The sequence below is a fragment of the Galeopterus variegatus genome, unplaced genomic scaffold, assembly GCF_000696425.1.
Source record: "Galeopterus variegatus unplaced genomic scaffold, G_variegatus-3.0.2 Scaffold7561, whole genome shotgun sequence".
Lineage (NCBI taxonomy): Eukaryota > Metazoa > Chordata > Mammalia > Dermoptera > Cynocephalidae > Galeopterus > Galeopterus variegatus.
This window is the reverse complement of record NW_007733672.1, coordinates 29,508-41,270: the sequence shown is the minus strand read 5'-3', so window position 1 is coordinate 41,270 and position 11,763 is coordinate 29,508. Positions and strand designations below refer to the sequence as shown.

General features: G+C 43.3%; 1 protein-coding gene and 1 pseudogene across 1 annotated transcript in view; both read left to right on the top strand.

Annotated features, from left to right (window-relative positions):
• The window catches only part of LOC103607586 (kunitz-type protease inhibitor 2-like), a 28,945-nt gene that overhangs the window by 465 nt on the left and 16,717 nt on the right, over nucleotides 1–11,763 (top strand). The gene's annotated exons all lie outside the window — the stretch shown is intronic.
• Nucleotides 2,648–9,243, top strand: LOC103607590 (annotated as a pseudogene).

Sequence of the window (11,763 nt, the reverse complement as noted above, 5' to 3'; positions counted from 1 at the left end):
GGGGCGCGAGGGGGGCGGGTCTGGGGGGATGTCGGGGTCCGAGCGGGAGAGTGGGCGGGGGAGGAAATTGGGGGCGCCTTGATGGCGTTCAGGGAGTGTGGCGGAGCCAGCCCTAAGGACTGAGGTTTGGGACCTCTTGACAGTGAGGACGGCGGAGGAGCAAGGGTTAGCAGCTTCCTTCGGGTGAGGGCGGAGACGGAGGGTATTGACCCAGGAGTGGCACTGGCCCGTGCTGTGGCAGGAAGAGGGTGAGGAGCCGCACCGAAAACCAGCCTCTTCCTGGCAGCGGAAAGTTCCGTGGCCAAAGAAAGCCCAAGGAAGCCAGGCCAGAGCGGGAAGGGGTGGGATTAGGTGGCCTGGTGGCAGTTTTAGCCTCGAGCCCCCACCTCTTTATTTATTGGACAACAGCCCTCTCAGAAATCTTTCTAGTTAAGTTACAGTCGAGTAGGTGCCCAAGAAGAAAGGTGTTTTCTCAGTGATGTCCAAAGGAAGGAGAAGAAAAGAAGCAAGTGTTGGAGGGGAGAAACTTTGCCAAGGTGTAAGGGTGAGGGCCCTTTGGTATAAAAGCTGGGGTTGGATTCTTTGGATTGGACCTTAGAGGTTGGAGGTGGATGAGGTGATTTGAACCTGCACTCTAAGAAGTTTGGCCTGAGAGGTCTTTTTGAACAAGTGTTGTTGTAACCTTAACTGCGACAGACAAGCATCAGCGGGTTTTGAAAGGAACTCTCTTGAAAGAAGAATTCATTGATTCAGCAAAACTTACTGAGCCCCTGCTATGTGTCAGGGATGGTGCTGGCACTGACGATAACAGGTGAATCAGATAAGCCAGGTTCCTGCATTTACAGAGCTTTTATTCTAGTGGGAGAGACAGACAGTGAGTGAATATTTAAATAAAGAACACTTGCTACAAGATTAAATTACTAAGAAATGAACAGGGTGAAGTACACGAGTAGGGTCAGGTGAGATGATGGGGACATAAGGCAAGGTCTCTCTGAGGAGGATGACATTTGAACTCTAACATGAAAGGAGATTACATGGCAGCCACAGAAAGACCTTGGGGATCAGTGTCCAGTTGGAAAGGCGTTGAGGCCAGAACAATCTTGGTTGTATTCAAGGAAAAGACAGAGCCAGCACGGCTGGAGCAGGAGTAAGGGAGGGGAAAACTGGAGGAGGATAGGAGGTGGTAGAAGTAGGCAGGAGCCAGGTGGCTTAGGACTTTATAGGCCGGCATATTGAGTGAAGAGAGAGAGAAAGCAGGATATGTGTGTGCCAAGTCATTACCCGTAGTAACTTCTGGAGACTGCTTAATTTCCTTATGCCTGAGGCAAAAAAAAAAAAAAATGGCGGGGATGCCTCAGCTCCAGAAGACCAGGAATCAGGAATGCAGGTATTGACCATTCTTGCAATTTGTACCAAAGTGTGGCAGGCTTTCTGGACTTTTTCATATGAAGTAATATGAGGATGTACCTTCCAGTTACCTGACCTGTGACTACATCTGATGCTTACTCTGTGCTCATATGTGATGTTTAATCCTTGATACAACCTGGTGCAGTGATGATGTTACAGGCCTCGTCTAAGGTTAACACACTAGTAATTGACAAAGCTGGGTGTGATTGCAGAGGCCTTCTCCGTTCTCACTGGCCTCCCTGACTGCTGCAGCTGTCTGGACCTGCTGACCTTTCAGAAGTACTACTGTCTGGCTGGGTGAACTAATGCCCTCACTTATCTGAAGTTCTGTTTGTTTGAAAGTTTGAACAGCTTAATCTAAGGCAGAAGGCAGTCCCCCCCCCCCCCCCCCCCCCCCCCCCCCCCCCCCCCCCCCCCCCCCCCCCCCCCCCCCCCCCCCCCCCCCCCCCCCCCCCCCCCCCCCCCCCCCCCCCCCCCCCCCCCCCCCCCCCCCCCCCCCCCCCCCCCCCCCCCCCCCCCCCCCCCCCCCCCCCCCCCCCCCCCCCCCCCCCCCCCCCCCCCCCCCCCCCCCCCCCCCCCCCCCCCCCCCCCCCCCCCCCCCCCCCCCCCCCCCCCCCCCCCCCCCCCCCCCCCCCCCCCCCCCCCACCCGCTCCTGATTGCTTCGGTTTTCTCAGAAAGCAGGATTATCAGCTTAGAGTGAGGTGTTTCTTCAGCCACATGCAGCTGCACAGGTACTGCCAGATTAGTATCATGGAGAGGGGGAGGTGAGAGAGAATGTGTGTAAGGGAGCAATTATAATGGTTGGTCTAGAAATTTCATCTTTGTGAAGACGTGAGGGGGCTAAGGGGCAGTGGAAAGGTAGTAGGGCCAACAGATTGTTGGGGTTGAGGTTCTGAAGGGAATAAACAAGAAAAATAGGATACATGGGCAGTGAGTGAGATGCATGAAATTGAGATTCTGAAGGGGCTGCAGTTATTGAGACAAGGTCTAGATATGATCCTGAGAGGGAGGGGTTGGGGGTAGAACAAGATCACCCAGAAGAGAGGTCGAAGAGGTCTGAATATGGAAATCCCCAAGAATAAGAGCAGCCTGAAAGGCAGTGAGCCCAGAGCTAAAATTATGGAGAAGTGAGGAGTAGTGATCTGGGTCAGCAGATAATGTGCAAAGTGGGCTAGTGAATGGTCTACTCTGGTGACATGAGATTCATATGTAGGGGGTTTGGGGAGGGTTGGAGGGAGAATGGCCTGGAAGCAGCACCCGGAAGTAAGGAGACCTACCCACTTGGAAGGGCCACGTAAGGCATGTGTTCACGGGAGAGCCAGATTGCAGGGTATCTGAAGAAAGTGACAAGAATATTCAGAGAAGAAGAAATGAGAGATTTTGCTGAAGATAGATCATGAATTCCAGAGGGCCTAGGAGTTGAGGGAGGGGAGATGGGGACAAAACATGCTGTGTGGGGATAAGGGTTAACTCAAGGATCTGGTGCTTCTTTTAAGCATCATGTGGTCTAAGATTGACAATGTTTGTGAGACTCTAAGTGGGGAAGGCAGGTAGAAAAGGGTGTAGGGAATGTAGTGGATACTCAGAGGCCTGGCACACGGTGTCCTGACTCCAAATCTCTGCAGAAGAGGTGGGGGAAAGCTGATTTTGCACCCGGTATTTCTAGTGTTCAGGGAGAGTTCCAGTCTGCAGTGGAAAGTATGCAAAGATTATAAACTGGCCACTCCCAGGAGGCCTCACACAGCCTTTATGTGACATGTACAGTTTCTAGAATAAGGGACTTTTTTGTGTAAAAATTTGATTTTTGGATTTGCCTGGAAAATATGAAGATCTGGTTGAACCAGATTAGAACACAGGCCTGTGTTCCTATAGTGGGCTGGAGCCCCAGTGCCTCTTACGAACAGGGCATATACTGCTCTCCCCAGTCTGTGTTTATTCACTTGGCCTGCCTCATTCTTTTCTACCTGTCTGCCCTCTGTATCCATAGGCCTTTGGGTTGCGACCTCCCCTCCACCTTAAGAATATGCTCTATTTAGTAAAAGGAAGTAGATAACACCTAATAGCTCTTTATAAATTGTACAGTACAGTGAGTGTGTGTGTATGTGTGTTATTGCTGTTAGGGAGGAGAAAACTTTTTATCAGGCAGCCGCAAATGTGCATGGTTTTTTTTTTTTCTTTATTCCCCAGATGATAAATCTTGGTATTTGGAGGGCCCTGAATGTAATTTTGGTCAATACGAGGCCACATAATGTATTTCCTTTTCAAAATAGAATTTTGAGAATTTGTTTAGGAGTGGTCATTTAAGTGTAGTTCCTACTGCTAATAACTTTGTGTCCGGCATTGTACATAAGAACTTAGGTTAATGGTTACTGGGCTCATGGTCAATTGTTGATTGTTCTTGGGAATTTCCACTGGAGACAAGCATGACAATATTCATTCGAGAGCCTCTACTGCACTTTCAAGTGATCTTCAGTTTCCATTAACCTCTTGGGTTAATTACAGCTTCCCCAGAACCTTAACTAAAAGGTGAACTTTCCAGCATATCTCCAGTAAGCACATTATTATTTTTTCCTTTCTCCCTCCCTCCTTTTTTTCTCTCTCTAATAAGCATGTGATTAGTCACCACTCTTTCTTTCCCTTCCTCTTCACCTTCATGAGTAGCTGTGACCCTGGTTGTCAAAAATAAGATGACAAGAGCTGAAGTGCAGCTGATGTTGATGGTCAGCTGGGGTTCTCCAAAGCAGCATCCTCTGTAGAAGAGGTACTTGTCCTGCCTCCAGGCAAGGCAGTTTGGTTCCAGGATAGTTTGATGTACTTATTCATTGATTAGTCAACAAATATTTATTGAGCAGCTGCAGATCGCCAGGTACTGTTTTATGCTCTTGAAACAGAGCACTGAACAAAACAGTCCTCCGTCCATGGCAGTTATGTCGTAATGAGAGGAAGATAGTACATAAACAAATGAATGTACTCATATGTCTGTTGATGAGGACAACGAAGAAAAGTACAGTAAGAATTGGTGAATTTGGGCCGGCCCATGGCTCACTCGGGAGAGTGTGGTGCTGATAACACCAAGGCCACGGGTTCGGATCCCATATAGGGATGGCCGGTTGGCTCACTGGCTGAGCGTGGTGCTGACAACACCAAGTCAAGGGTTAAGATCCCCTTACCGGTCATCTTTTAGAAAAGAAAAAAAGAAAAAAAAAGAATTGGTGAACTTATTACTGAAAACACAGGCTTTTGAGGTTCAAATGGTAATAGTCCCTGCAGAACATTGAGGGCCTTATCTTTAGGTCCACTGAGAGATAATGATCCTTTCCCACCAGAAACATTCCTTTGCCTTGGTCAGCATTTGAGGGCTCATCCTGTGACGGAGAAAGCAAACTTTTCCTCTTTCACTGCCCCCTCCCTTGCCTGTTTGTCATTTTACCCATGACCAGTCATTTGCAACACTAAGGCTCGTTTTAAGATACCTTAAGCAGCTTGGCCAGGCAGCCAGGCTTCTGTTTGCCATGTCCTGAGGCTGACAGGGGAGGCCAAACAAGGGATGAGTAGCCTGTGATTCGTGGGGGGTGGGGAGAGCCTTGCAGGGGTCACATTGGAATGACTTCAGCAACCCCAGGAGGCCTTGCTCTGCTGTGCACATGACTAAGGTGGAATTCACAGATGTCCTGAGAAGCATTAGAATACGGATTATGGTTATCATTATAAGATCTCGGTCACAAATGTCATTTCATGGGTTGTTTCTGACAAGATCTTTTTGAAATCTCCCTGTGAAGAAATGCTAGAACATGGATGCTGAGGCCCAGAAACTTTGGAGTTTAGTTACTTTGAAGTTTATTTGAAATACATTTTTCATTATTGGAAGCCATTTTAGAAATGAGGGCAAGAATTTATTTACTTTTTTAAAAAATTTACTGAGAGCAAGAATTTAGATATTGTTTTACACACATGTTTGAGATGGATCTCACTGTGACTTTTTTTTTTTTGGCAGCTGGCCGATAACAGTTATCTGAACTCATGACCTTGGTGTAACCAGCATCATGTTCTCCCAAGTGAGCTAACTGGCCAACGCTCTCACAGTGATTCTTGACTGGGTCCTGGATCCATGGCTTCAGAAGTCTCTTAATCTGAAGTCCTTAAATTCATATGTGATATTTTGTCCATTATTTCCCATGGTCTATGTAAGTCATGTTCTTGGGGGGGTGAAAAAAATATTAGATATTACAACAGTTTGTGACCTTTCTGTTTTTTGGTGGCTGGTACAGGGATCAAACCCTGGACTTTGGTGTTATCAGCTCTAACCAAGTGAGCTAACTAGCTAGCCCCAGTTTGTGACTTTTCAAAGGGACACTCTACATAAATAGATATGTATTAAAATTTCATGGGGCAGTTAGGAAAACCTGTCTAAAAAGACTCCTTAGGGGAGTGATAATGAAAAAAAGGCTGAAAAACACTGTTCTGGTGAGAGGGTCTGTTGGCTTTCATCAGTTGCTTAAGATGGTCCATGATTTGCAAAAGGTTAGGAACCCCTGAAGGTAAATTAATAGCAGACAGTTCCATGAAAGATTTTGAAACTGCTTGTTTCCTTCTAGGTTATTCAGATAGGCTTTTCAGGTTCCAGTTATGGATTGAAGTAAGGGTAGAATTTACAATCCTGTTTTAGTGATGAATATGAAGTGATATTGGGCAGGAGTGGTGGTTTGCATTGTGCCAATAGTTCATGAAATGTAAACTTTTTTTTTTTGGTGGCTGGTGGGTATGGGGATCCAAACCCTTGACCATGTTGTTACCAGCACCATGCTCTAACCACGTGAGCTAACTGGCCAGCCCTGAAATGTAAACTTTTATATCTAAACATTTAATATCTAAAATACCAAGATTTTTATATCTAAAACACCAAGATTTTATGAGCCTTATAATTTAAGTTGGATTTGTCATTGCAGATGTTCTTTTCTCATAAATACCTAGGGGCTATTTTAAAGTTTCTGAATTACTTATCCTAATAATGACAACTTCCAGACACCCAAACCTAGAAGAGATGGGCAGTTAGTAGCTTTCTGTACTGGAAACAGAAGCGCTCAAATATGTAGAACCTATGCAGCTAACCAAGCAGATGGATTTATAGATCACCTTAAAATAAGGCTGATTATAAAATAAATATCAACTTTGGAATTTGGCTTGGTAGAATTAAAACAGCCCTGAGTACCTTCCTGGTATTTGGTACCTCTTCACTCACACAGAACTTTAAAAAATTCTTTCATTCCTTGGAGAAAAGATATTTGAAGTCTAAATGAGTATCCAAAGTATAGTTTTTCTTGTTTTTCTCCAGTCCTTCCCTTAGGCTTTCTGCCTCTGAACGCTTCATCTCATGATCATGTAGTGTTGCAGGACTTTGATTTGTGTTGTGATGGTTTTCCATTGTTTTACTCTGGGTGAAGATAAGGGATCAAGTCATTTCAGGAATTGCAAATGGCCGCATCACAGAAAAACAAAGGAAAGGAGTGACAATTAGATCATCTGTTTGGCTTGAGGGTGTACTTTTTGGCTTTCTGTATCCCTATGTCCTATCAATCACCCTGTTTGGTTGGATTTACAAGTGAAACGTGCCATCCTTTATCTTCATTCTCACTGTCTCTATATTATTGGTCCAGTCTTCAAAAAATACAATATCTACTATTTGTTAAAAGCTTTGTGCCTAATATTATCTTAAACACTTACAATGGATTAAAATCTTCACAACACTCTTACGATACTAGTAGTGTGTGTCAGAGAAGAATTTCTCATTTGCATGGCTTTTAAGAAGCGAATCAGTTGGTTAGAGCAGGGCGCTGATAACACTGAGGTCCAGGGTTTGATCCCTGCACCGGCCAGCCCTCTCCACCCCCCAGAAATTTATCTTGATGGGGCCTGTGGAGAGAGAAAGCTGACTGAGTCTGTTTTATTATTCACAAGTGAATTCAAGTTACAACAAGCATTTCCCAAATGATTATCAAGATGGCCTCAAGATTAATGGTGCATTCCACCTCTGGAAACTTAAGTCTGAAGGGAGGTCACAAAAGTCTGTTTTTGTTAACAGGCTTGCCAAAAACCACTTTTATACTAACTAGATCCAGAACAGGTATAAATCACATGCAGACAGGCCTTCATTTTGACTTGGGCTGAGGTATATTTATAATGTCCTCAAGATAGTTGTCTTGTTAACATTCCCAGCCTTTCACCCTAACCCAAAGGGACATGATGCTTCCATAATCAGAACTTTGCCTTATCTTCCTAAACCTCTAAAATCTGCATAATTTTTAAAAATTAACCAGACCTAAATTAGAGAATATGGGGCTTGCTGAATTAAAGAATATAGGGCTGAAGCATGGTTTGTCCACTACCTTGAACACTGTGCCATGACCACTGTCGTCTGTGTGAGAGGAAAATGTGCTAGAACCACAGGAGAATGGCTTGATAGACCTGCCAGACTATGAACATATAGAAGATGAAACTTCTTCCTGTCCCACCTCCAGCCTCTTCAGATGGTGAAGGAGCTGAACCTGATAAAGAGTCAGGGAGTGGAGCACCTATCCCTTTACCTCCAAAGAGAACAGTTAAAAGGAATATACCCCAAGCTGGATGCTCAGAGATTAATTTCAGAGAGAGGGCTTCCAGCCTCAAGGCATGTATTTGGTAAGGCAAAATTCAAAGGTAAAGGTGGTGAGGCTGAAGACTTGAACATGTTAATCAGACAGATGGAGCACTGGGCACATAGGATATTCCCTAACTACAATTTAAGGATTTTATTGACAGAGTTGAATACCTGGGAAATAAAAAGGAAGTTCAGACATGTTTAATACAGATTCAACCTGATCTCCTTATTTTACATGAAGATTTTGTTAGCAATAATGATGAACTAGGGGAAAATGATGACCATGATGTAACTGCTGCTGAATTAAGATCCGGTTTTTTTTTTTTTTTTTTTTTTTTAAGATGACCCGTAAGGGGATTTCAACCCTTGGCTTGGTGTTGTCAGCACCACGCTCAGCCAGTGAGCAAACCGGCCATCCCTATATAGGATCCGAACCCATGGCCTTGGTGTTATTAGCACCGCACTCTGCCGAGTGAGCCACGGGCCGGCCCTTAAGATCCGTTTTTGACAAACTTATCTGAAAGTGACAAGTTTACTTCTGAGTCAAGTAGAAGCATAACAGAAGAGCAACAACAAAGATTTGAGAGAAATAAACAACTGGCCTTGGAAAGAAGGCAGGCAAAGCTACTGAGTAATAGTCCCTATGAAATGAATGACCAGTAAGGGGATTTCAACCCTTGGCTTGGTGTTGTCAGCACCACGCTCAGCCAGTGAGCAAACCGGCCATCCCTATATAGGATCCGAACCCATGGCCTTGGTGTTATTAGCACCGCACCCTACCGAGTGAGCCACGGGCTGGCCCTTAAGATCCGTTTTTGACAAACTTATCTGAAAGTGACAAGTTTACTTCTGAGTCAAGTAGAAGCATAACAGAAGAGCAACAACAAAGAATTGAGAGAAATAAACAACTGGCCTTGGAAAGAAGGCAGGCAAAGCTACTGAGTAATAGTCCCTATGAAATGACATGTTAATAAATACACCCAGGGCACCCACAGTTGAAGAGATTAATACTCATGAGGATCAAAAGGAGTCAAATGGATTAAACAAAGACATTCTAGACAATCCACATAAAGCCACTCTTGACAATATTGTAAATGAAGAGGAGGAATTAAAATTAGAGGAAACACAGCTGGACCAATCCTTTTACAATGTGCAATAGTAACTTTATGCGTCATCCAGAAATATTACTGAGGTTAGATAGGCTTCCACTAAGAGAAAATTGTGTGTATTAATTTGCTATCCTACAGGTTTGGGATTACTACATATTTTGCGTACTTTGAGTGAAAATGCCATTTAAAATCTGGTATTGATTTATAATTATGCTTGTCACTTATTAACTTTGGCTAAATCTATTCTCTTAGTGTTTATTTTTATATAGATTTGACTTCATACAGTGGTTAGTTATTAATAAGCAGCTTCTGCTGCTAGTGTGCCAGTGAATGCCTTGTTTTCATTAAATTGGGTGATGTTTAAAATGTAAATATAGGGCCAAGCCCGCGGTGCACTCGGGAGAGTGCGGCGCTGGGAGCGCAGTGATGCTCCCGCCGTGGGTTCGGATCCTATATAGGGATGGCCGGTGCGCTTACTGGCTGAGTGCGGTGCGGCCGGTCACAAAAAGGACAAAAAATAAATAAATAAAATAAAATAAAATAAAATGTAAATATATATTGAATATTAATGTCGCTTTTAAAATTTTAGATTAATGTTTAATGATTGCGTATGCTTCAGGAAAGTGGAAACAGTATAGTTCATTGCCCGGTTCAATTACATAATAATGTCCATTTTTAAAAAGACATAATAATAAAAGTTATCTTGCAAACTATAAAAAAAAAAGAGAAAAAGGGTATGGGGCTTATTCATTTTGTTACATGTATTATTGTTCCATGCTGTGAATGAGGAAATAAGCATAGAGTAAGGTTTGGAAAACTGCCCGAGGTAACACAGCTAGCTAGTAAGAGGCCTTCAGGGATTCATGCACTCATAGGTCCTTCACTGGAATAATTACCCAGGCGGTAGGCTCTCTCCACTAGTCTGTCTTACACGCTTTTGCCAAATGAGTCTTCCTTATTATGTCACTCCCCTATACCAAACAGTTCCTTTGTATCTTGTGTGGCTTACAAGCCCTTTGAATTTAGGGTGTGATTATAATATTTTACCTTGCATAATTTTTTTTTTTCCTGTCCAAGGTAGTCTTGTGGCTCCAGCTTAATTGCAGCCCCCTAGAGGGCAAGGACCACATCCCCAGTCAGTAGGCCCGGTTTACCCTAGACATTTCCAATTTATGCTACCATATATCCCATGGTAACTATTAATTTTTTTGTTTTGTTTTGTTTGGCAGCTGGCCAGTAAGGTACTTGAACTTGGTGTTACAGGGCAGTGCTCTACCCAACTGAGCCAACCAACTAGTCCCCAGAACAGTTCCTTTCATTCTGAAAAGCATCTTGGTTCAAACAACAAATTGTGTGGTCACCCTACTTAAATTATAATAGCTGTTCACCAGACATTTGTTGCTTAGTATTGCTCAAGATACTAGGGAAGTTAGTAAATTCGATTTTTTTTTTTTTTTTTTTAAAGATGACCAGTAAGGGGATCTTAACCCTTGACTTGGTGTTGTCAGCACCTCACTCACCCAGTGAGCTAACCGGCCATTCCTATATGAGATCCGAACCTGGGGCCTTGGTGTTATCAGCACCACACTCTCCCAAGTGAGCCACGGGCCGGCCCAGTAAATTCAATTTTATTTACCATGTAGTTTTATTTTTTAATTTTAGTTTTTTAACTGAAAAATTTAAGCAAACAAAAAGGACCATAATCCACTGCCCAGATAAAATCACTGTTGGCCCTTAAAAAAAAAAAAAAAAGTAATGTATTCACAAGATTAGAATACTGAAACTACTAAATGGTACAGATGAGAAAGAAAAACCTGCTATGCATGTGTGGGGTCAGGGAGTTTATGAGAGATCTGTACCCTCCTCTAAATTTTGTTGTAAACCTAAAACTAAAAGGAAAAATTATGTCAAAGCTTTTCTCCTGCCTCTAGTCCCTTTCCCTAAAGGTAGATTCACACATGTGTCTAAATTAAAAGTTTGAAAAGAGATCATAATATGTCAATCATTCTTTTGCCCTTTTAGTCTTAGACATTTTTCTATACTGGCATGTACATAGTCTCTTATTTTTAACAGTTCTGGGTATTCCCTTGTGTGGATGTCTCATAAATTATTTAGCCAGCACAAACAAGATGTTTTAGTGGTGAATTTTCAGCTGTTGTAGGTCTGTGAACACCAAGCCCTTTGTGGATGTGGTAATAGTTGCTCCTGTTTTTTGAAATTCTTGAGTTAGATGACTATTCAGAGTTTTTTCTTTTCGTTTTTGCTTTTTGTTACTAAGGAGTGACCTATAGCCTGTCCATCTTTTCTGTGTAAAGTAGAGGTGTTATAACACCAAAATCAAGGGTTTGGATCCCCTTACTGGCCAGCCACCAAAAAAAAAATGTATAAAATAGGATTTTTACGTATCTAAGGATTATTGTAGGAAATCATTTCCCCTTGGCCATTACCCTTAGAATTCTTTGTGGCTTTATTGAACAATAGTGGTTTTTAGTGATAGAAAGGTGTGCTGCAGCATTTTGGCAAAGTATGAAACTGAAGAATGCGTGGCCAATGTCATTTCAAGGAATGTGAACCCTAGGAGTCTTTTTTTTTTTTTTTTTTTTTCCTTTTTG